We start from the raw sequence: 25,229 nt of genomic DNA, 5'->3' as shown, positions 1-25,229 counted from the left end.
TCAGGTGCCATATACTTATCAATGAATAATGACAAGCTAAAAATACCCTAAGTTAATCATGGCAATCCCCCTAGATCCTGCTTGCTTGTATCTCACCTGCTGCCTCTCTAAACCCTATCTCCATTCTGCTGTGAACTCTTGGCTCTGAAACCCTATTCCATCTTACTCCAGGACCCATGGCCTTAGTGTTGCTTCTTGGCTTGCCAGAACCTGATGGGCTCAGATTTGGCTTGTTTCTATGGCTCTCTCAGCCAAGTACTGTCTCATGTCTGAATCCCGCTGTAGTCCCTGTCCTTTGGAATACAATTTCCAACACTAACCAGTGTCCTGGTCTAGGATGCCCAAGCCCCTCTCCTTTAGGGCTGTATGCAGATGTTGCCCTCCTCATTTTAGCCTCAATTCTAGTTTATCCCAGTTCACTGTGCAGGGGCTTTTAGCATTCGCCACAGCCAGAGTTGGGTCATTTATAACATGATTGGAGCAACTGAGTAATGACAAGGTAAGACTCAATGAGTCTTTTAGAAACTCTAAAAAATGAGTAAGAAGATTGTAAAGAAAGCCAAGAAAAGGTAATTGTATTGCCTCACTTCCAACCTGTTACAACTGTAAAGAATTTTTAAAGAGGGGTTTCGGGGCTTCCCTGGTGGTGCAGTGATTGAGAGTCCGCCTGCCGATGCAGGGGACACGGGTTCGTGCCCCAGTCTGGGAAGATCCCACACGCCGCGGAGCGGCTGGGCCCGTGGGCCCGTGGGCCATGGCCGCTGAGCCTGCCCGTCCGGAGCCTGTGCTCCACGACGCGAGAGGCCACAACAGTGAGAGGCCCGCGTACCGCCAAAAAAAAAAAAAAAGAGGGGTTTCAAAACCAAGGCTGAGAGAATTGAAAACTGAAGATGTGCTATGGAAAGGTTCTCACCACTGGGGGATGGGTCACTGGAGGAAGCCCTCCCCTAGGTATTAATACACTTATACATTTAGTACTTTATGTAACCTCAGAAATTTAATGAAGTAATTTTTTAAAATTCAGATATTTACGATTCACCTGGCTGCTACTAATCCTCCACTCTTCAAACAAAGGAGAGCACGAATCATAGAAAATGGCCTGGATGAATCTTGCTGCATGTGGATTTCCAAGAATTTGTAACTGTACTTTCCAGCCCTAAAAGTCATTCAACTTGATGCACAACTATTAACTCCAGAGTCATAGGAAGTTAAACTGGGGTTAGGGTGCTTATAAATTACACTCTATTAGAATAAGAGAGAGATGGAGTGCCCTATGCTCTCCGCTAACCTATGCTGATTTTAATCCAAGTGTAATATTGACAAAATCGATACGCCTGGCAGTTATGCTTTAAAGGCATCATCTGAGTGGCATTTTGCAATAAATGATTAGCTGAATAGCTTGCTCCCTGCTGGGCCAGTAGAGTTTGTTTGGTTTTATTAGTTATTAGTCTGCAACATTTAGAACATGTGACTGCTGAAAGAGACCCAGGATGTACTCATACTTAGAACAAAGAATTGAAGGGGTATGCAAGGGCTTTGAGGATGTTTGTTTTTCCTTCAGAAGAATAGGTTAAGCAGAGGAGTCATAAGCTTTTATTGAAGTCCTACTAGTTCTAGACACTGCCCAGGGCATTTGCCATGGTCATGAAAACGTCTCTCAGATCTCTGTGAGGAGAATGATTGATCTAGGCCTCAGCTGCTACACTGTGAAATCTATCACTGCCTTCTCTGGAGGTCATGTTTCCCATGAGCTGCTTCTAACCAACTGATTATGGTTGGATATTGAGGTGGGTCCATTTCTGGAAGATGAGGAACTCCTCTGGTGGGAGATTTTGGCTCAAGGACTTTCTTAGAACTATGCTACAATCTAAGACTCTTCCACCCATGCCTCCTTCCTTCCCTTTCTCCTTCACAAGAGTCATATATGCGCTACATTCTGATGGCTCTTCCAACTACCCTTCCTTCACTCCTTACCCACTTTCTCTAACAGTCATTCCTCTAATAAGTCTATTGCATATCTAATCCCATTTTAGTGTCTGCTTCTCAGATGACCCAGACTTACACAATACTTTTATATACATTGATTTAGTTTACTCCTTACAAAAAGCTTATGAAATAGTTTATTAATCAAACTAATTTTAAAGCATATATAACTGATTCTTTTTAAGAAGAAAACACATTCAATAAATGGTAACAGGTGGGAAGAGGTCTAATTTTTGTGTGTCTGAAAAGTCCAGGGGAAAACCCTCAAGCATGGCTGGGTCTAAAGATTTGATCCATGTCATCAAGAATTACTTTCTGTTTATCTTTTGGCTCTAAAGTTCTCTGTTTTGGCCCTATTCTATGAGAGCTTATGCTTTTGTATTAACTCCAGGTTTACATCCTCCTCTTAGCAACTCCAATGGTAGAGAGCTTCTATCTTTCCAACAACTCCAGTCAGACTCCTAGACATGGCTTTGATTGACCTGAATCAAATCACATATCCGTACCTGAAGTAATCATCGCGACCTGGAGGATAGGATACACTGATTCTAGCTTAATGCTAGAACACGATCCCAGCCTAAAGCTGGGGAAAAGATCAGCCTCACTTAGCCACATGGACTGAGAATAGGGAAGAGGTGATTTCTATAGTGGAAAATTAGGATGTTCTTTTCAAAAGAAGTGGAACAGTTTCTGAGCATCATGTGTTGATCACAGAAATATGTTACAGATTGGAAAATGGAAAACCAGGAATGTTAAACCATCTGCATAAGGAAGTGGTTCTTAAACTTTAGCGTGCATCAGAATTACTTGGAGGGCTTGTTAAAACACATATTCCTGGGCTTTACCCTCAGAATTGCTGATTTACTAGGTGTATATTGAGTCACAAGAATTTGCATTTCTAACAAGTTCCTAGGTGATGTTGATGCTGGTCTGAACCACTGCTCTGAATAAGTAAACAAGTGTTAACCCTTTTGAGTAATTTCTAAGTTCCAGGCACTGTTATAAGGTTTACATACATTATCTCATTTAGTCTTCACAATAATGCTAGGAGGTAATTCCTATTATGATCTCTATTTTAAGATTTTGGGAAGCTAAGGAAAAGCCTAAGTAACTTTACCAAGGACACATATTAGAAAGTGCCAATGTTGCAACTGAAACTCAAACGGCTCCTTAAACTTTCCTAAGACAAGCAGCCAGGAGGATGACATCTGCCTTGGGAAAATAGAAACCAACTAGTTCCCCACTATTGGGTTATCCATGGCCTATGTGATTTGAAGTTTAAAAATCAATTAACTACCATTTCTCCAAGATCATCCATGTTAATTATATCTTGAGCACACACAGGCACATAAAGTGATTATTAAAAAAATGGTAATGGTTTCACACCAATTTATGACCCAGACCAGAATCCACACTATGGGAACACCTAGGAAGGACATGTTTCTCTCAGATATTTCCTCTTGAGTTCCTGCTGCAGTGTGAAGTTTTAATATCTCATCAACTATATAGCAGTCATAAACCACCATCCCTTTTTATCTAGTTTCTAATGCAAGAAAAAGCACCTTCTTAATAATGACCTAAACCTATCTCATGAAATAATGCTCAAGGATGATGAACTCTAAATTATGAGGGATTACTTTTAAATTTATGGCAACTGTCCTGAGCATTTTTACTACCTGCTTAATTTCTCCAGCAAACCATAGTCATTGTTACCCATAATATAAGCAGTTCATCTAGAGGAAAGAATTCCTAGTTTCCTTAAACGTTTATTGAATTTTAAAGAAGAATTTATCACATCAGACCATGGCACATCCTGCTGCCAAGCACAACCTTGTGTTTACCAAAACTGAAACATAAAGAATTATTAATTCCAGCCTCCAAATAGCCTGCATTTAAAGCAGGGAAACCACAAAGGTCAGACATGAAGGGAAAAATAAAAGAATTCATGACAACTAGGATTTTAAACTCTGAATATTATGAACTATAATTCAATCTCAGGAGCTGCATTTATTCAATAAAGAATTGTAACAAATTTGCTATGCACAAGGTCCTGTGCTAAACACTGCAGAGGATGCAAAGAACATTAAAACATGAACACTTCCCTTAAAGAAATAACAGTCTGATAAGGGAATTGATACAATACCTATGGTTTTTGAACAGCTATAACTAGCTGGATCTAGGACTAGATACCTAGTTACGGTAATGGCTATCGTGTTCTATCAAGGATATTCAAAAATGCAATAGCTCAAACAAGATCTCCAGGAGAGGTACCTGGTCTCTGCTCCAAGAACCAATAAGGGATCCAGGGCTAAAAAGATACATCTGCCATCCTAACAGCATCTAGAATCTAGGATCTTGCCATCTGCATGGACAAAACACAAAGATGCCACTATGTCCTGGTTCCACCAGGAAGAAAGAAGAACGAGAACATGGAGACAACAGGTACAATGCCTTAATGCCAGAAGTGGCACATATTACCTCTGTTTACATTCCATTGGAAAAAATTTAGTAATAGGGCTAGGCCTAATCACAAGGGAAGACAGAAAATGAGGGAGGATGAAATTTGGTAGTCACCTAGCCATCTCTTCTCTAATACTTCACATGATTTATTTCACTTGGTGCTCACAACTATACAACGACGTAGCTATCTTTATTTCCACATTATATATGGAAAACATATATAATGTTTTCATTATATATGGTTGAACAACTGGTACAAGTTCGCATTAAGCCACTGAACAGAAGAATTAGAATTCAAACCACAACATACCTGACTTCCTGCCCGTGCATGCAGCCATTATGAAAGGGAACAGCTATGATACACCACCTTCTCATCACTCTAAACACGATTGGCTTTTTTTTTCTAATTTATTTTTGGCTGCGTTTGGTCTTTGTTGCTGCGCGGGAGCTTCTCTCTATAGTTGTGGCGAGCAGGGGCTACTCTTCGTTGTGGTACGATTGGCTTTAATATTGGGTAGTGTGAAAAGTTCTTTTTCTTTTAATGTGAGAGTAGTTAATTAGTAATGATGTATTACATGAGTTCATAAAAGTTGTGAATCTTGACATGAGGCCAAAAAAGTACAGTCTGTTACCCACCTACCACGGACGGAGAGCCATTTATTTCTCTACGGCTTGTGTCCTGCTAATCTTTTCATCCCGTTTTTGTATTTTACTGGGGATAGCGTCGGGTAATGTTACTATAATTGAGTAGCCTCCAAACAGAAGGTGTTATTTGGCCACAGCCAAGAGGAATCGCAATCAAGGCAGAGCTGGCTGTGAACGCTAAGCTGAAAACTACAACTGAGCTGCATGACATTTGAAAGATTGGGGAATTGTTTTTATTGTCGTTTTGTTTCACAAGTACCATTTGATTTCTATAGGTTTTTTTATTCACCATATTTCTGCCACCATATTTCTGCCACCATGTACCAAAGCAGACAGATATGCGATGCCTGCAAAGGGAATCGTGAGCTGTCTGCCACTTGGAATGTGAAGACAGGCACAGTGGCTCTTTATTTCAAAAGGGTATCTGCCACTTTCTGAAGGTAACTCATGAACATCTGCAGGATTGGGAATACAAAGAGAAAAATAAAAGGACGGATAAGAGAGGGCATGCTGGAGCAAGGAAACAAAAACTTTGGTAAATGACAGTGTTTAAAAAAATATCTAAGTGAGTATTAAAGAGCTGAAGAACCATTTTGGATATCTGAGATTTTTTTTAAGTTCTTTAAGATGAAAGAGAATTCAGAACCCAGTGATTTTTACTTGACAGCTCATCACTTTCTGCTTAGGAACGACATCTGCTAGGCAGCTAGCATTCAGGACTGGAAGGAGTGATTAGCTTGGGCTCACTACACTGTCATACAACTTTACCCATGGCTGGCAAAACACCTATCAGTGAAACAGCAGCAGCAGCAGCAGCAGACCTGTCATCTCACTGAGAAAGGAGGGATGGTGTTGGCTGATAAGTGACAGAAAGCTTGACATCTGGCCATTTATCCTTTGAAAAACTCCACCGGACAAAAGGAAGTGCAGCAGATGTGCAATCTGAGGACAATTCAGGTGAAATAAACCGTCGAACCTCCCCGTCCATATTTCATATATGCATCCAGAGCAATGGGCCAGGAGCTACACCACACTATGGTCTTTTCTTCCACCCTGGAGTCCTCCAAATGTCTTCATGGCCATGCTTCACTTCCACTGTGTCCTATCAGGTAGGTACACAGGCTTGCTCTTTCTTTTCCCAATATCCTCTCTAAGGCTAGGGATCTACTTGAAGAGGCAGGGGAAACATTAGACAAGAAGTAGTAGCTCTTCTCAGATTGATCGAAGTGTCTATACACACTGGAAAATTCATCAGAGGCCAAGATGGGGTAGAAACAAGGGATGGATATTATTGTGAGACAATTCTCCATGGATCTCTCACAATTCTGCACATCTTGCCAGCAGAGACAGCTTTTGTTCCAGACTATTTTTTAAATAGTATCTACATAGCAAAGAGCCTTGGAAGATAGAGTTTCTCCTCATGAAGGGGATGGCGGGTTTGTTTACTGTACAGTGTAATAGAGATAATGCCTCCCCTGGGACAGAGGTTGGGTAGGTCTATGTGCAGGCTGTTGTGAAGGATTTAGATTTCCTAATCTTGGGGTTCCTCAACTGTGACACAAACCCATTGCATGTACTGCATTTCTTTGGCTTCTGCATCACCCCTGTGAGACTTGGGTGAAAAGAGAAACCAATACCAATATGAAGCTCATGTTGTTTGCAGTGCCATGAGTAAGAAAGTTCTTTGTCTGTAATCCAGGAGTCTTGTGTTTTCTGCTTGCATCCATGAAACTATATAGGAGGCTGACTTATTAGTTTGCCAGTAGGGTAAAACTGCAGATCCTTCGCAGTCTGGACAAGCAGCTCTCTGTAGTTTTGTCTAACACTTAGTCTCAACTTAATCCCAAGAAGACTTTATTTTTCCCTCATCTATGTACCACTGTTGTTTATACAAATCCTATTATGACACTATTGAAAGTCAATATTCAAATGAATGTCTTTCCCTCCCACGCTTTCTGCTCTTAAGACAAAGGTCCATGCCTTAGTCATTTTTGTAGCTTCAACTACTAGTATAAAATAGATGCTTAATAAATGAATCAAGTTAGGGTATTTGAAACAGCCAACTGGCGTTCCTCAGATATTAGTTGTCTTCTTGGCATAGTAAACTCTCCATCTGGTTCCTACTTATGGATGAAGTTGTAAGATATTTTTGTCCAATCATAGATTCAGCCATCATGACAACTGTTAGCACAAGCACTCAATTACCCACAATTTCATCTGGTGGTGGCAATACTACAAGAACGATCTATAGCTGAGAAGCACAAAGAGGCTACTGCAGTGATTCTGCTTGTTGGAAAACCCCAGCAAAAAGTCCTGCTGTAGTTGAGTATTTCTCCAAATGTCTTTGCCTATATTCTAGGGCAAACACAATCTGGGAATAAAGTGTTCTTAGCAGGACTATGGCGTCTTTTCTGAGATTCCAATGTTCCTACCATAAAGAAGGTAACAGTACCATGGTTTCCAAGACTAACTCTGATTCCTCCATAGTTTTCCCAAGAAGGACAAACTTATTTCTTTACCCTCCCATAACTCTTGATTCTCTTCTGCACCTTTCTCTTCCCCTCTCCCCCCACTAATGGGTAGATCTGAATGACAGATGTTCAAGGAAGCAATGATGGTTTCTACTGTTCCCACCAATAAAATATGGTGTCATTTTCTAAAAGGGGACATTGAGAACAAATCTCTGTGGGAAGAGATTTATAGTTAGAGTGAAATAGGAACCTTTTCTTTTCTCAAGATCTTTTTTTTGAAGGGAAATAAAAATTCCCTCGATGCAAGCATAGTTTGATCATAACTATTGTATTTGGCACAATTCAAAAGCTCATCTTCCACCAAAGTGATGAAATATATTTGAAGCAGCTTCCTCAATCCTCTCACTCTCACTCTCAAGAAAAACCAAAGGGTATAAAATTTTTCAGATTCTACAATACCCTTGAGTTAAAAGAAACTGGACACATGTGTAAAACAGATTTCTAGAGATGTATAAATAAATGTTTCTAAATGAAATCAGTCTCCTCAAAGTCTATAAAAGATATTGTTAAGTACTGATGAAAGACAGTCATTATTTCCACCTTCGAAGAGAGATTATATTTTAATTAAACAGCTTTACCCAGATTACTATATTTTAAGAATGAATAATTCACCTTTATTGCTTCTTCTGTTTCTTACCCCTCACTGATAGCGCTCTGTAATTTAAAATGATTTGGGACACTGCTTTCTAATATGAAAGAAAAAAGGAACAAACAGTATATTCTAATAACCTAAAGGCCTGTGCTTGACTTTCAACTCAGCCATTTACTAATTTGGGGCAAGTTACTTAAGTTTAATTAGCCTCAGTTTCCTCATCTGTAAAGTGTCAAATATATAGTATCAATATTAAGGGTTTTGTGAGGGTTAAATAAAATAATATAAAAGTGTTTCCACAGTAGTTGTTACATAGTGAGTGTTCAAAGGTTAATACTAGTTACCATTTTGTGAGACTTATGACATGCCAGGCACAATGCTAAACACTTTACTATTTATAGTAAAATAAATATTTATTATAAAATAAAATATGTATTATTAAAAGTCCTATTTTACTAATGAGGATATTGGCATCAGAGAAATTACATAATTTACCTGAGGCCATAGAATTAGTCATTAACAGCACAAGGATAGAAGTCCAGCCACATTTGCTGACTTTGGGTCCAGGACTCTTTCCAATAAATATAAACAACTGGGACTAGATATGAACTGGTTCCATTTCATGCTTCAGTCTAGCCAAACAAACTGCCGCTTGCTTTCCCACAAACATACCCCAAAGGGTCACATCTTTACAAATTTCATGAATAAGTTTGACCTGGGATAATTTCTGATTCAGAGGCTGAGATGTACTGGTCTCTGCAGTCACCTTTGCTTCCTGGGGCAGAAGCTGAGATCAAGGGCACCTATTGTAATGGGAGATAATAACTATCCTTAGATCTGAGTTCAGTAAAGCATCAAACCCCACAAGGGGTTTGTTTGACTCTCTCCTCAGCTGCCTGCATTTGAATCTTAGGAATAGTCCACTGTGGACTTATTTCTCCCACTCCCAACCTTTGCATGTTGAATCTTTTCCCCTTTCCAGTCACATTCCTCCAAACATAGTTCATGCTTCTTAAGTATAAGTAGCTCTTTTCATAGTGGACTTATGGCTGGTACAGATGCCATCCTGTACCCTTACTCTGGGCTCTATATTTTCACTGATGTTTGTATCAAGGGTCTAAACTCTAGCCTGATCTCCCCTATAATCAAGTTCATAGTTTCATGTTTATGTATTTGTGTGTATATTAAAAAAATGCCTAAAGGATTTTTTGGTAGTAAAAATCGTTTATATTTCTTGGAAATTTTTCAAACAGTATAGATACCAAAGTGGAAGTCATCCCTCCTAATCCTTATTCTACTTCTTGAAGGTGAACACTACTAATAATTTAGTGTGTATCATTCTAGACTCTTCTGTATATAAACATCTACCCAATTGCATATAAATATGTACATGGTATATTGTATAGTATAAATATATATAGTACATTGTATATGTATATATAGCAAACATATACATACTATATATACTTTATACTTATATAATTTCTTTAGATAAGTGGAATCACACATTCTGCAATTTGCTTTTTTCAATAAACAATATATCATAGATACCTTTCCATGTCGATACATACAGATATACCTAGTTCTTTTTGATAACAGTATGACACTCTACTATATTAGTGTACTATATTTAACCAATTTCCTACTGATGGACATTCAGGTTGTTTCCAGTTTGGAAGCTATTATAACTAACACTACAATAAATATCCTTGTAAATAAGTATTTAAGTACTTGTTAGAGTATTTTTATAGGATGGATTCCTAGAAGTGGAATTGTTGAGTCAAAGGGTATACACAGTTAAAATTTTGATAGACATTGTCAAATCACCCTCTTACTCATTGCATTTGAGAGTACTTATTTCCCAAAATATTCTCCAACATTGAATATAATCAACTTTTTTCTTTTATGACAATCTGATAGGCATACAAATTTTATTTTAATTTATAACTAATCAACTATTAATGAAATTCAATATTATAGTTTCAGTTCTACCCCCCCATGAAGCTCTATTAGTGCTGCATCTTAATTCCAGTCTAGGTCTCCTGCTGATGTCCCTGACAACTTGACCCATCACTACCACACTTAAGACAGACACTTTGATCATCTACCATCTCCATCACTTTATACAAGAAACTGACACCGAAAGTGGTCAGACACACGCCACAGTTCAAGCTGATATACAGTGAAATTGAAACTGAGGAGGGTCAATGAAGTTACCTTCTTACTAGTTACTGTTCTAGACAGATACCAAATTCCTATTCATTTTTATGTCCCTCCATTTGTGTCTGACATGCTGTACTAAGTACTAAATAATTTTTTATTAAATAAATGAATTGAAATAAAACAAGCTCTTTTGTTCCCTCATGGTAAGGAGATGTATCAGCAGATGTCCCTAGTGATTGCGATATTGAAACCAAAACGACAATACTAGGTTTTTATTTATTTCCTGTAATGTGATATCCAAATCATATTTGTGGTAATATGGAAAAAGACAGATACATATAAAATGTTCAACAGACAAGATTATTCAACCAAGTAGGTAATTATCAATCACACAAAGTGTTACTTTGTAGTTAAAAGCAAAGCTCTCAGAATGAGAACTAGGGTCCAGCATCATAGGGAGAGTAATTGGAAGAGAAGGATCTGGTTAAATTATTTAAAGTAAGAAATGGTCAGACTCAAATTTTTCCTGAAGGAAAATCAGAGCAATACAGTGGAAGGAATCTAGCTATGAGCAAATGCAGGTAGCTGAGCTCTAGGGAACAGCTGGGAATTGGGCCTAAGAATCTCCTTCCTCTTTTCTTCCTGCACCCATGTAACCAAATAACCACACCATCCTCCATGTCCCATAATGTTCCATCACCCACACCACTCCTCTCATTGTAAGAGAACATCAATTAATTGTACTCATTTATATTCCTGTAAAATTACCACAAACTTAGTGATTTAAAACAATACCCATTTATTACCTCATAGTGCTTTAGGTCAGAAATCCAGGCATGGCATAGCTGGGCCTGGGCTCCTTGCTTAGGGTCTCACAAGGCTGAAATCAAGGTGGTGGCCAAGGCTTTGTTCTCATCTTGATCTTGGAGTTTTCATCCAAGTTCATTCACACTGTGGGCAGAATTCAGTTCCTTGTTTGTAGGACACAGGTCCACATTTTCTTGCTAGTTGTTGACTCTTAGATCCTAGAGGCTGCCCTCAGGTTATAGTTATGTAGCAATATGTCACATGGCCATATGGTAATACATCATATGGCCATGTCACAGTATGGCAGCTCACTTCTTCAAAGCCAACACGAGCATCTCTCTCTAGTCTGCTTTGACGGTAATATATGTGACATAAGGTAATCATGAGAGTGACCATCACCTTTGTTATATCATGTACCTTAACCAAGAGAGTAACTGCCCCATCATATTCACAATTCCCACCCACACTCAAAAAGAGGGGATTATATAAAGCATGAACTCCAGGGTGTGGGAATGTTGGGGACTGTCTTCGAATTCTGCTTGCCACACAAATATAGCAGATAGAAGCCCAAAGTGATTTTGGTGAACTACTCATGACTAGTAGGCGTGACAAAAGATGCTCAGCCCCATTAACAGCCTAGGAAATGGGAGTAACAACAATAAGACTACAACTTGGAAAGGTTTTAAACAAGGAAAGAATATGGTCTGAAAAGTCTGAACGTATTTTGTTGGTTTGAAAATGATCATCTATGATATATATCTTAAGACGTAAGTAGTTGAGATTTCAAAGTTTTCAAAACATCAAATAATGGTATTTAGTTACTTAACAAAATATCAGTATTTAGTTACTTAAAAACTTCAATATATCAAAATACTAAAAACCAATATTATAATCACAAGATGTCTCCTGGACTTGGGGAAATAAATCAATATCAATCTTTTAACTTATCCTCCTATAAAAATTGCTACCTAAACATTAAGTAAGCTTATTCATTTTCTAAATACATAGGCTTTTTTCACATCCATGAAAACTCTGTCCTATTTCTTAGTCAGCTTACATTCTTTTACAACTGATAATGGAGCACTTCTTTTTTTGTACTCTTCCATATTTCATTAAAACTGTATTCTCGGAGGAACTTTCAAGATGGCAGAGGAGTAAGATGTGGAGATTACCTTCCCCCCCGCAAATACATCAAAAATACAACTACATGTGGAACAACTCCTACGGAACACCTCCTGAACGCTGGCAGAAGACCTCAGACTTCCCAAAAGGCAAGAAACTCCCCACATACCTGGGTAGGACAAAGGAAGAAAGAAAAAACAGAGACAAAATAATATGGACGGGACCTGCACATTGGGGAGGGAGCTGTGAAGGAGGAAAACGTTCCACACACTAGGAAGCCCCTTCGCTGGCAGAGACGGGGGGGGTGGAGGGGCAGCCCGAGAGGCTTCTCTGCTCACCCACCAGGGCAGGTGGGGGCAGGGGGGGCTGAGGCTTGGGCTTTGGAGGTCAGATCCCAAGGAGAGGACTGGGGCTGGCTGCATGAACACAGCCTGAAGGGGGTTGGTGCACCACAGCTAGCCAGGAGGGAGTCCGGGAAAAAGTCTGGAACTGACTAAGAGGCAAGAGACCATTGTATCGGGGTGCACGAGGAGAAGGGATTCAGAGCACCGCCTAAACAAGCTCCAGAGACAGGAGTGAGCCACTGCAATTAGCACAGACACCAGAGACGGGCATGAAACGCTGTGGCTGCTGCTGCAGCCACCAAGAATCCTGTGTGCAAGCACAGGTCACTGTCCACAACTCCCCTCCCTGGAGCATGTGCAGCCCGCCACTGCCAGGGTCCCGGGATCCAGGGACAACATCCCCCAGAACACACGGAGCACCTCAGGCTGTTGCAACGTCACGCTGGACTCTGCCACTGCAGGCTCGCCCTGCATTCCGTACCCTCCCTCCCCCCAGCCTGAGTGAGCAAGAGCCCCCTAATCAGCTGCTACTTTAACCCCATCCCATCTGGGAAGGGAACAGATGCCCTCAGGCGAACTACATACCGAGGCGGAGCCAAATCCAAAGCTGAACCCTGGGAGCTGTGCAAACAAAGAAGGGAAAGGGAAATTTCTCCCAGCAGCCTCAGGAGCAGTGGATTAAATCTCCACAGTCAACTTGATGTACCCAGCAACTGTGGAATACCTAAATAGACAACAAATCATCTCAAAATTGAGGCCAAGAACTTTGGATGCAACTGTAGACTTGGGGTTTGCATTCTCCATCTAATTTGTTTGTGGTTTTATGTTTATTTTAGTTTAGTATTTAGAGCTTTTTATCAATGGTAGATTTGTTTATTGATTTGGTTGCTCTCCTTTTATATATATATATGTTTTTTCCATTTTCTCTTTTTGTGAGTGGGTATGTGTATGCCTCTTTGTGTGATTTTGTCTGCATAGTTTTGCTTTTACCATTTGTCCTGGGTTTCTGTGTGTCTGCTTTTTGGGGGTTTTTCTGAGTATAGATTTTAGCACTTGTTATCATTTGTTTTTTGGTTTGGTTGCTCTCTTCTTTTTTTTTTAATTACTCTTTTATTTTCTTATTTTTAATAATATTTTTTAATTTTTTATTTTAATAACTTTATTTTATTTAATTATGTTTTTCTCCCTTTTCTTCTGAGTCAGCTGGCTGACAGGTTCTTGGTGCTCCAGCCAGGTGTCAGGCCTGAGCCTCTGAGGTGGGAGAGTCGAGTTCAGGACATTGGTCCACCAGAGACCTCCCAGCCCCACGTAATATCAAACGGCAAAAGCTCTCCCAGAGATCTCCATCTCAATGCTAACACCCAGCTCCACTCGATGACCAGCAAGCTACAGTCCTGGACACCCTATGCCAAACAAGTAGCAAGACAGGAACATAACCCCACCAATTAGCAGAGAGGCTGCCTAAAATCATAAGTTCACAGACACCCCAAAACACAACACTGGATGCAGTTCCGCCCACGAGAAAGACAAGATCCAACCTCATCCACCAGAACACAGGCACTAGTCCTCTCTACCAGGAAGCCTACACAACCCACTGAACCAACCTTACCCATTGGGGGGAGACACCAAAAACAATGGCAACTACAAACTTGCAGCCTGTGAAAAGGAGACCCCAAACACAGTAACTTAAGAAAATGAGAAGAAAGAGAAATACACAGAGATGAAGGAGCAAGATAAAAACCCACTAGACCAAACAAATGAAAAGGAAATAGGCAGTCTACCTGAAAAATAATTCAGAGTAATGACAGTAAAGATAATCCAAAATCTTGGAAACAGAATGGAGAAAATAGAAGAAACATTTAACAAGGACCTAGAAGAACTAAAGAACAAACAAACAATGAGAAACAATAAATGAAATTAAAAATTCTCTACAAGGAATCAATAGGAGAATAATGGAGGCAGAAGAACGGATAAGAGACCTGAAAGATAAAATACTGGAAATAACTACCATAGAGCAGAATAAAGAAAAACGAATGAAAACAATTGAGGACAGTCTCAGAGACCTCTGGGACAACATTAAAAGCACGAATATTCAAATTATAGGAGTCCCAGAAAAAGAAGAGAAAAAGAAAGGGACTGAGAAAATATTTGAAGAGATTATAGTCAAAAACTTCACTAATATGGGAAAGGAAATAGTCAAGTCCAGGAAACACAGACTGTCCCATGCAGGAAAAACCCAAGGAGACACAAGACAAGACACATATTAAACTATCAGAAATTAAATACAAGAAAAAATGTTAAAAGCAGCAAGTAAAAAGAAACAAATAACATACAACGGCATCCCCATAAGGTTAACAGCTGATCTTTCAGCAGAAACTGTGCAAGCCAGAAGGGAGCAGCAGGACATATTTAAAGCAATGGAATGGAAAAGCCTAAAACCAAGATTACTCTACACAGCAAGGATCTCATTCAGATTTGACAGAGAAACTGAAACCTTTACAGACAAGCAAAAGCTAAAAAAATTCAGCACCAACAATCCAGCTTTACAACAAATGCTAAAGGAACTTCTCTAGGCAGGAAACACAAGAGAAGGAAAAGACCTACAAAAACAAACCCAAAACAATTAAGAAAATGGTAAAAAGAACATACATATCAATAACTACCTTAAATGTGAATGGATTAAATGCTCCAACAAAAAGACATAGATTGACTGAATGGATACAAAATCAAGACCCATAAATATGCTGTCTGAAAGAGACCCACTTCAGATCTAGGGACATACAGAATGAAAGTGAGGGGATGGAAAAAGCTATTCCATGCAAATGAAAATCAACAGAAAGCTGGAGTAGCAATTCTTATATCAGACAAAATAGACTTTAAAATAAAGAGTATTACAAGAAACAAAGGACATTACAAAATGATCAAGATATCAATCCAAGAAGAAGATAAAACAATTGTAAACATTTATGCATCCAACAGAGGAGTACCTCAATACATAAGGCAAATGCTAAAAGCCAAAAAAGGGGAAATTGACAGTAACACAATAATAGTAGGGGACTTTAACACCCCACTTTCACCAATGGACAGATCATCCAAAATGAAAATAAATAAGGAAACACAAGCTTTAAATGATACATTAAACAAGATGGACTTAATTGATATTTATAGGACATTCCATCCAAAAACAACAGAATACAATTTCTTTGCAATTGCTAATGGAACATTCTCCAGGATAGATCACATCTTGGGTCACAAATCAAGCCTTAGTTAATTTAAGAAAAGTGAAATCGTATCAAGAACCTTTTCCGACAACAATGCTATGAGACTAGATATCAACTACAGGAAAAAAACTGTAAAAAATAAAAACACATGGAGGTTAAACAATACATTACTAAATAACCAAGAGATCACTGAAGAAGTCAAAGAGGAAATCAAAAAATACCTAGAAACAAATGTCAATGAAAACATGACAACCCAAAACCTATGGGATACAGCAAAAGCAGTTCTAAGAGGGAACTTTATAGCAATACAATCCTACCTCAAGAAACAAGAAACATCTCAAATAAACAACCTAACCTTACACCTAAAGCAATGAGAGAAAGAAGAAAAAACCCAAAGTTAACAGAGGGAAAGAAATCATAAACGTCAGATCAGAAAAAAATGAAAAAGAAATGAAGGAAACAATAGCAAAGATCAATAAAACTAAAAGCTGGTTCTTTGAGAAGATAAACAAAATTGATAAAGCATTAGTCAGACTCATCAAGAAAAAAAGGGAGAAGACTCAAATCAATAGAATTAGAAATGAAAAAGGAGAAGTTACAACAGACACCACAGAAATACAAAGCATCCTGAGACTACTACAAGGAACTCTATGCCAATAAAATGGACACCCTGGAAGAAATGGACAAATTCTTAGAAAAGCATAACCTTCCAAGACTGAACCAGGAAGAAATAGAAAATATAAACAGACCAATCACAAGCACTGAAATTGAAACTGTGATTAAAAATTTTCCAACAAACGAAAGCCCAGGACCAGATGGCTTCACAGGCAAATTCTATCAAACATTTAGAGAATAGGTAACAACAATCCTTTTTAAACTGTTCCAAAATATAGCAGAAGAAGGAAAAGTCACAAACTCATTCTACAAGGCCACCATCACCCTGATACCAAAACCAGACAAAGATGTCACAAAAAAAGAAAACTACAGGCCAAAATCATGGATGAACATAGATGCAAAAATCCTCAACAAAATACTAGCAAACAGAATCCGACAGCACATTAAAGGGATCATACACCATGAACAAGTGGGGTTTATCCCAGGAATGCAAGGATTGTTCAATATACGCAAATCAATCAACGTGATACACCATATTAACAAACTGAAGGAGAAAAACCATATGATTATCTCAATAGATGCAGAGAAAGCTTTCGACAAAATTCAACACCCATTTATGATAAAAACCATCCAGAAAGGAGGCATAGAGGGAACTTCCCTCAACAAAATAAAGGCCATATATGAAAAACCCACAACCAGCATCGTTCTTAATGGTGAAAAATTGAAATTGTTTCCACTAAATCAGGAACAAGATACGGTTGCCCACTCTTATTCAACATAGTTATGGAGGTTTTAGCCACAGCAATCAGAGAAGAAAAAGAAATAAAAGGAATCCAAAACGGAAAAGAAGAAGTAAAACTGTCACTGTTTGCAGATGACATGATACTATGCATAGAGAATCATAAAGATGCCCCAGAAAACTACTAGAGCTAATCAATGAATTTGGTAAAGTAGCAGGATACAAAATTAATGCACAGAAATCTCTTGCATTCCTATACACTAATGATGAAAAAATCTGAAAGAGAAATTAAGGAAATGCTCCCATTAACCATTGCAACAAAAAGAATAAAATACCTAGGAATAAACCTACCTAAGGAGACAAAAGACCTCTATGCAGAAAACTATAAGACACTGATGAAAAAAATAAAGATGCTATAAACAGATGGAGAGCTATACTATATTCAATTGGAAGAATCAACATTGTAAAAATGACAATACTACCCAAAGCAATCTATAGATTCTATGCAATCCCTGCCAAACTAGCAATGGCATTTTTCACAGAACTAGAATAAAAAATTTCACCATTTGTATGGAAACACAAAAGACCCCGAATAGCCAAAGCAATCTTGAGAAAGAAAAACGGAGCTGGAGGAATCAGGCTCCCTGACTTCAGACTATACTACAAAGCTACAGTAATCAAGACAGTATGGTACTGGCACAAAAACAGAAATATAGATCAATGGAACAGGATAGAGAGCCCAGAAATAAACCCATGCACATATGGTCACCTTATCTTTGATAAAGGAGGCAAGAATATACAGTGGAGAAAAGACAGCCACTTCAGTAAGTGGTGCTGGGAAAATTGGACAGCTACATGTAAAAGAATGAAATTAGAACACTCCCTAACACCATACACAAAAATAAACTCAAAATGGATTAAAGACCTAAATGTAAGGCCAGACACTATAGAACTCTTAGAGGAAAACACAGGCAGAACACTCTATGACATAAATCACAGGAAGATCCTTTTTGACCCACCTCCTAGAGGAATGGAAATAAAAGAAAAATAAACAAATGGGACCTAATGAAACCGAAAAGCTTTTGCACAGCAAAGGAAACCATAAAGAAGACGAAAAGACAACCCTCAGAATGGGAGAAAATATTTGCAAATGAAGCAACTGACAAAGGATTAATCTGCAAAATATACAAGCAGCTCATGCAGCTCAATATCAAAAAAACAAACAACACAATCCAAAAATGGGGAGAAGACCTAAATAGACATTTCTGCAAAGAAGATACACAGATTGCCAACAAACACATGAAAGGATGCTCAGCATCACTAATCATTAGAGAAATGCAAATCAAAACTACAATGAGGTATCACCTCACACCAGTCAGAATGGCTGTCATCAAAAAATCTACAAATAATAAATGCTGGAGAGGGTGTGGAGAAAAGGGAACCCTCTTGCACTGTTGCTGGGAATGTAAACTGATACAGCCACTTTGGAGAACAGTATGGAAGTTCCTTAAAGAAATAAAAATAGAACTACCATATGACCCAGCAATCCCACTACTGGGCATCTACCCTGAGTAATACATAATTCGAAAAGATTCATGCACCACAATGTTCACTGAAGCACTATGTACAATAACCAGGACATGGAAGCAACCTAAGTGTCCATCGACAGATGAATGGATAAAGAAGATGTAACACATATATACAATGGAATATTACTTAGCCATAAAAAGAAACGAAATTGAGTTATTTGTAGTGTGGTGGATGGACCTAGAGACTGTCATACAGAGTGAAGTAAGTCAGAAAAAAAAAAAATCCCGTATGCTAACACATATATATAGACTCTAATAAAAAATGTTCTGAAGAACCTAGCGGCAGGACAGGAATAAAGACGCAGAAGTAGAGAATTGACTTGAGGACATGGGGAGTGGGAAGGGTAATCTAGGGTGAAGTGAAAGAGTAGCATTGACATATATACCCTACCATATGTAAAACAGGTAGCTAGTGGGAAGCAGCCGCATAGCACAGGAAGATCAGCTCGGTGCTTTGTGTCCACCTAGAGCAGTGGGATAGCGAGGATGGGAGGGAGATGCAAGAGTGAGGAGAAATGGTAATATATGTATATATATAGTTGATTCACTTTGTTATACAGCAGAAACTAACACAACACTGTAAAGCAATTATACTCCAATAAAGATGTTAGAAAAAATAAACTATGATTAAGAAAACTCTATTCTCATTCTCCTTTCTTTGGTTTTTAATGACGTCAGTCAGTCCTTCCCCTTTCCAGTTAATTTTTTTTTTTTTTTTTTTTTTTTGTGGTACGCGGGCCTCTTACTGTTGTGGCCTCTCCTGTTGCAGAGCACAGGCTCCGGGCGCGCAGGCTCAGCGGCCATGGCTCACCGGCCTAGCCACTCCACGGCATGTGGGATCTTCCCGGACCGGGGCACGAACCCGTGTCCCCTGCATCAGCAGGCGGACTCTCAACCACTGCGCCACCAGGGAAGCCCCCAGTTAATTTTTTGAATAGAATTTCACTGATGCTAAAACACCCATTGCCTGCTGTTACCTACAGGCAAAATCCTTACCACCTATTGTAAATGAATGAATATTTCAAGCAAATAAACATAAACAATTTAACTTGTGACACATTCTGACTTTGAATTAGTAATTCATTAGCTTGGCTATATCCTCGGTTAGGCTGAGTTGAGCTTAGCAACTTAAACCTGTTGCGCAGCAGAACAGAAATGTAATGATGGTTCCGTAAGGTAAGCATAAGTGCTGCCAAAGATTGTTTCTTTATTTCCTTTTCCTCAAATTATATCTTACTGAGCATGGGATCTAAAAACATTTACTATTTATTTTTGTAAAATTTTTTTTTAAATTTTATTATTGAAGTTTCAAACATGAACACTAGTTCTGGTAATAGTACTATAAACTCAATGTGCCCATTTCATCACTTAGTTTCAACATATTGACATATGACAAGCTTGTTCTACTATACTTTTACCCACTCTTCCCTCAATTATTTTTAAGCAAATCCTACATATCATATCATTTCATATCACAGAGATATTTCAGCATGTATCTCTAAAACTGGAGGTTCTTTTTAGAAGGCATAAAAAATATAATCATCCCTAAAAAATTAACAACAGTTACTTAATATCATCAAATATCCAGACACTGTTCACATATACTGACTGTCTTATAAATTTTTAAGACAGACAAATCATTAAATTAAGATTCAAAATGTCCATACATTGAGATAGCTGGTATGTCTTTTAAAGCCTTCTCCTTGTTTTTATACCTTGCACTTGTTGTTGTTGTTGTTGATACCAGGACTAAGATACTAAGTCATTTATCCTGCAGTTTTCTAAAATATATTATGCTAATTACATAGCAGTGATGTCATTTATAGAGTTCCTTTGTCACCTATACTTCCTATAAATTGGCAGGTAAATCTAGACGTTTGATCAGATTCAGATTATTTTCTTCATTTCTGGGCAGATTTCCTTCATGGGTAATATTGCATACTTCTACCAAGATGTATATGTTGTCTCTCTTTTTTGATGTTATCAACTACTGATGATTATTTCTTAGACACATTAATACATTGGCAGGGTGACAAAATAATGATATTTGTCATTTCTTCTCCATTTATTAGCTAGAATCCTTCCAAACAGAGAAATATTCCCTCACTAATTATTTGGTTACTGAGGTAAGGTTATATAAGAATGGAGGACAAACACTTGATTCTTTCTCTTTAGACATTTTCAAAAAATAAATAAAAAGAATCACCAGGAGCCATCAATGAGTTATTTTTAATACCATCATAAACCTGTGAAATGAAGCATATCTGATGTATCCACTGTAGTTTTTGTCTTAACTGATGCTCAAATAATTTCATCTTAGACCAGTAGAAGCTTATTCAGGTTGCCTCCTGAGCTCTTTTGATATCACCCAAAGTCTTTGATAGTTACCTTGTTTTCCAATACTAGAGGATGTTTCAGGCTCACTTTGTACATTTCTTTTTGTCCCATAACTAGAATCAGCCATTTCTCAAAACAAAACAAAAGTTCCTTTTAACGTAAGTGGTAAAGACCACGATCTGGATACCAAAAAGGTAGTCTTTCCTATTGGGTTGGTCATTGTTTTTAGACACTCTCAGTGTATAGAAGTAGGAAAAAGTTTTTAAAAATAAAATATGCGTGTGAGTTTTTTGTCTACTTGTTTGTTTTGGATAACACCATTATTGAGATCTAATTCACATATAAAATTCACCCTTTTAAAGTATACAATTCAATGTTTTTTAGTATATTCAGAGTTGTACAACCATCACCACATCAGTTTTAGAACATTTCCATCACCACCAAAAGAAACCCTGTACCCTTTAGCTATTATCCTCCAAGTATCCATATTCTCTTTCCCCCCACTAACCCTAAACACAAGCACTAACCTACTTTCTGTCTCTACAGACTTGTCTACTGTGGGTATTTCATATAAATGGAGTCATATATCAATAATATGTGTTTTTTTTGTGGCTGAGTTCTGTTACTTAGTATTAGGTTTTTAAAGTTCATCCATGTTGCAGCAAGTATCAGTACTTCATTCCTTTTTATGGCTGAATAATATTCCATTGAATGGATAGACCACATTTTGTTTATTTACTCATTCATCAGTTGATGAATATTTGGGTTGTGTTCACTGCTTGGCTATCATGAATAGCTGCTATGAATATTTATATACAAGATTTTATGTAAACATGTTTTTATTTCTCTAGAAGTGCAATTGCTGGATCAAATAGTAAAAGTAGGTTTAACTTTTGGAAGCACTATCAGATAGTTTTCCAAGTGACCACATCAAGTTACATTCCTACCAGCAGTGTGTATGAGTTTCTGATTTTTCCACATCTTTGACAACATTTGTTATTATCTGAATTTTTTGTTATAGCCATCCTGATGAGTGTGAAGTGGTCTCTCATCATCATTTGGGTTTGCATTTGACGGTTAATGAGGTTGAGCATCTTTTCATGCACCTTACTGGCAATTTATGTATCTTACCTGGAAAAAATTCTATTCAGATATTTTGACCATTTAAAAAAATGGGTTATATGTCATTTTTAACTGGGTTGTAAGAGTTCTTTGTATATTTTAGATATAAGTCCCTTATCAAATATATAATTTGCAAATATTTTCTCCCCTTCTGCAGATTGTCCACAATCTGACCCTAACCTACAGTGCCAGCTACATCTCCTGCCTCTTAGCATGATAAACTCTTTAAGCCTAACAGTGGCTTATTTCCTGGCCTTCTATTTAGAATCCCTAAATTCTAACTGAAATTTCTTCTCTCCCTCATAAACTCTAACTAAACTTCCAGAAGAGTGAAATGAAGCCTTCTCCAGATGACCTCAAGATGATAATCCAATTATCTTTTCATATATGCATCTCCAGATAACTGTTGTTCATGAAGACTTACCCCAAACTATGATTCTGCATTTACATCTGCAAGACCTTTCAGGATCCTGATGTATAATTTTATGACTCTGAAGAAATATATGCTAGTTTATAGCACCTAAGTGCTCTCCCACGTCTGATCTTGCTTAAATTTCAAATACTCCTTAACCATGCTTGTTCTGCTATCTCCAATTTGAAGTTCACTTCTTCAGAGTCAAAAAGGAAAAAATATATGCAGTTGGTAAAAAGAGTGGTTCAAACAGTATACAATTGAGAACTGAAAAAGTGAGATGTTTTCCTTAGTTCAATCACACTGTGTCTGTGACTTCAGCCAAAGCTCACAATCAATACTGACCCCATTTCCTCATCTGTATAAAGAAGCAAGAACGGGCAACTACTGGAACCTTCTTCCATGTTTGTCCTCAGTAAGTGTACTTCCCACTATCCAGCTGAGCTACAAATCTTTTTAATATTCAAGTGGCTCCACACCACCATCTTCTTTGGTAAAGGCAATTTTCTCCTACCCTGAGGTTTTTCAGCCCATGTTATTGCTAGACAACCTACAGAATTCTCATAAAGCCTAAGAATCAGTCATTTTCCTCACTCATATACGGAAATTTCACAATCTTTTGCAAGAAGTTCTATAGGATTGCGGACTTTGATCCCCACCATTATTGCACACCTTTGCCATTAAAACCCAAGCCACTTGGGCAATGTGAAAGAGGCTATAACTTCCATGTGATGCCAGTCACCAGAGTGGCCTAGAAGTCAAAGGCAAGAATCTATAGTCCTCATAACTGCAGACCCACACTGAATGGCCCCTCAAGGGGCAGGGAAGACTACTCTTCTCTCTGGGTCTTGCAAGTACACACAAACAAAAACTGCCTGAGCCCTTCTGTACCGTTCCCTGTTAACAAACTCTTTTGCACTACACACACACACACACACACACACACACACACACCCCTCACAATGTGGTTGAGTCAGAAGGGGCTTCAATATCAGACACAAGAACCTCTAAAACTAAGTGCCTCAGAGAGCAGAGAAATCCTCTTTCTCTTTTCCCACGGCCTACCTTATTTAATTTTGAAGATTTATTGACATATAACTAACATAATAAGCAGTACCTAATTAAAATGTACAATTTGATGTTTTGACTTATATACACACCTGAAGAGTCATCAGCACAATTATGATAAGGAACATAACCATCATCATTAAAAGTTTTTTCCAGCCCTTTTAATCCCTCTATCTTACCCCTTTCTCATGTACCCCTCTGCTGTTTCAGATATTTATAAGATGTGGCCATCCTTTGGGACTGGGGACTAGAAATCCTACTTTATAACTGGCTCCCCAAGAGATCTCCTATATACCAAGGTTTGAAAAACCCTGCCTGGGGGAAGGAACTTTACATCCTCTTTGAAACATATTCAATTTTGGGCTTCCATCCATGAAAGCATATTTTTTTTTCCTCTAAATGTTTTTAAAAGTCTTCTTTCCTATTGTTTATGATATACATTCAACTATTCCCATCATTCTCTTCTTTTATTTTTTTAGAATTCCAAGTCAAGGTAGTCTAATCATTGTAAATATATAGAACTGTGACATATAGTTCTAAGAGAAGATGGAGGATAATACAAATCTCTGAACTTTACAAAGTTCGGAGTAATTTTATAAAAGGCTTACATTTTATTATACAGAAATTTTCAAACATTACTATATACAAAGTTTCCAAAAATGTACCACATACATTTTCAGGAGAACATGATTCACCTCACAGTGCTAGATAATTAATTTAGAAAGTTATTTTTTGAAAAGTGTTCATCATGGTTTTGTAAGTCAAAATTTCATATTATTTGGACTTCACTGAACATATGCAGTCATCCAGTTCAAACGGAGCTTCTCCTCAATGGGAATATATATGGGGCATGAAATGCAATTACCAAAAACATTAAATAATTTATACTAGTAATATTAACATTGTTGACATTTTTCTTTACACTATTCTTCAAAATGTTCCTAAAGGGAATCAAATAAAAGTACAGTATTTGGAAAGTCCATTGAATGTGTTTATTACTTGCTGTTGTAATAAAAGCAAACTGAAGTCCTACCTCCATTATTAATGCTTTAAGGTCTTATTTATTCTTTTGATGATTACCACCCAGGCAACATTTAAAAAACATAAAAAACCCTTCAATTTCAGGTAGCAGCATTATTATTTTACTTCTGAGTAAAGGAAAGCACCATGAGTCACTGCCATCAAATGGAAAAATGCCTTATGGTAAATAATGTTTCCTTTTATTGCTGGTGTAAAAGTCCCAGCTGTGAGAGTAACCAGGAGGCATTGCAAGTGATTTTCTGTGAATCTGTGAAAAGAATTAAAACTAAATGATCAATGTGGAAACTAGAGTGTAACCCAGACTCAGAGTTAAGCAGGAATTCTCATATCCTAGTTTTTGTCGCCAGGCTGCCAAAAGATGTTAAAATTATATGGGGCAAGTAGGAATGAGGATATAACTGAAGAGTTTTGGCTTGGTATTCTCCCTCTCAAGGAAAT

This window comes from Globicephala melas, chromosome 6, assembly GCF_963455315.2.
Source record: "Globicephala melas chromosome 6, mGloMel1.2, whole genome shotgun sequence".
NCBI classification, from domain to species: domain Eukaryota; kingdom Metazoa; phylum Chordata; class Mammalia; order Artiodactyla; family Delphinidae; genus Globicephala; species Globicephala melas.
Note: the sequence above shows the minus strand (reverse complement) of the source record.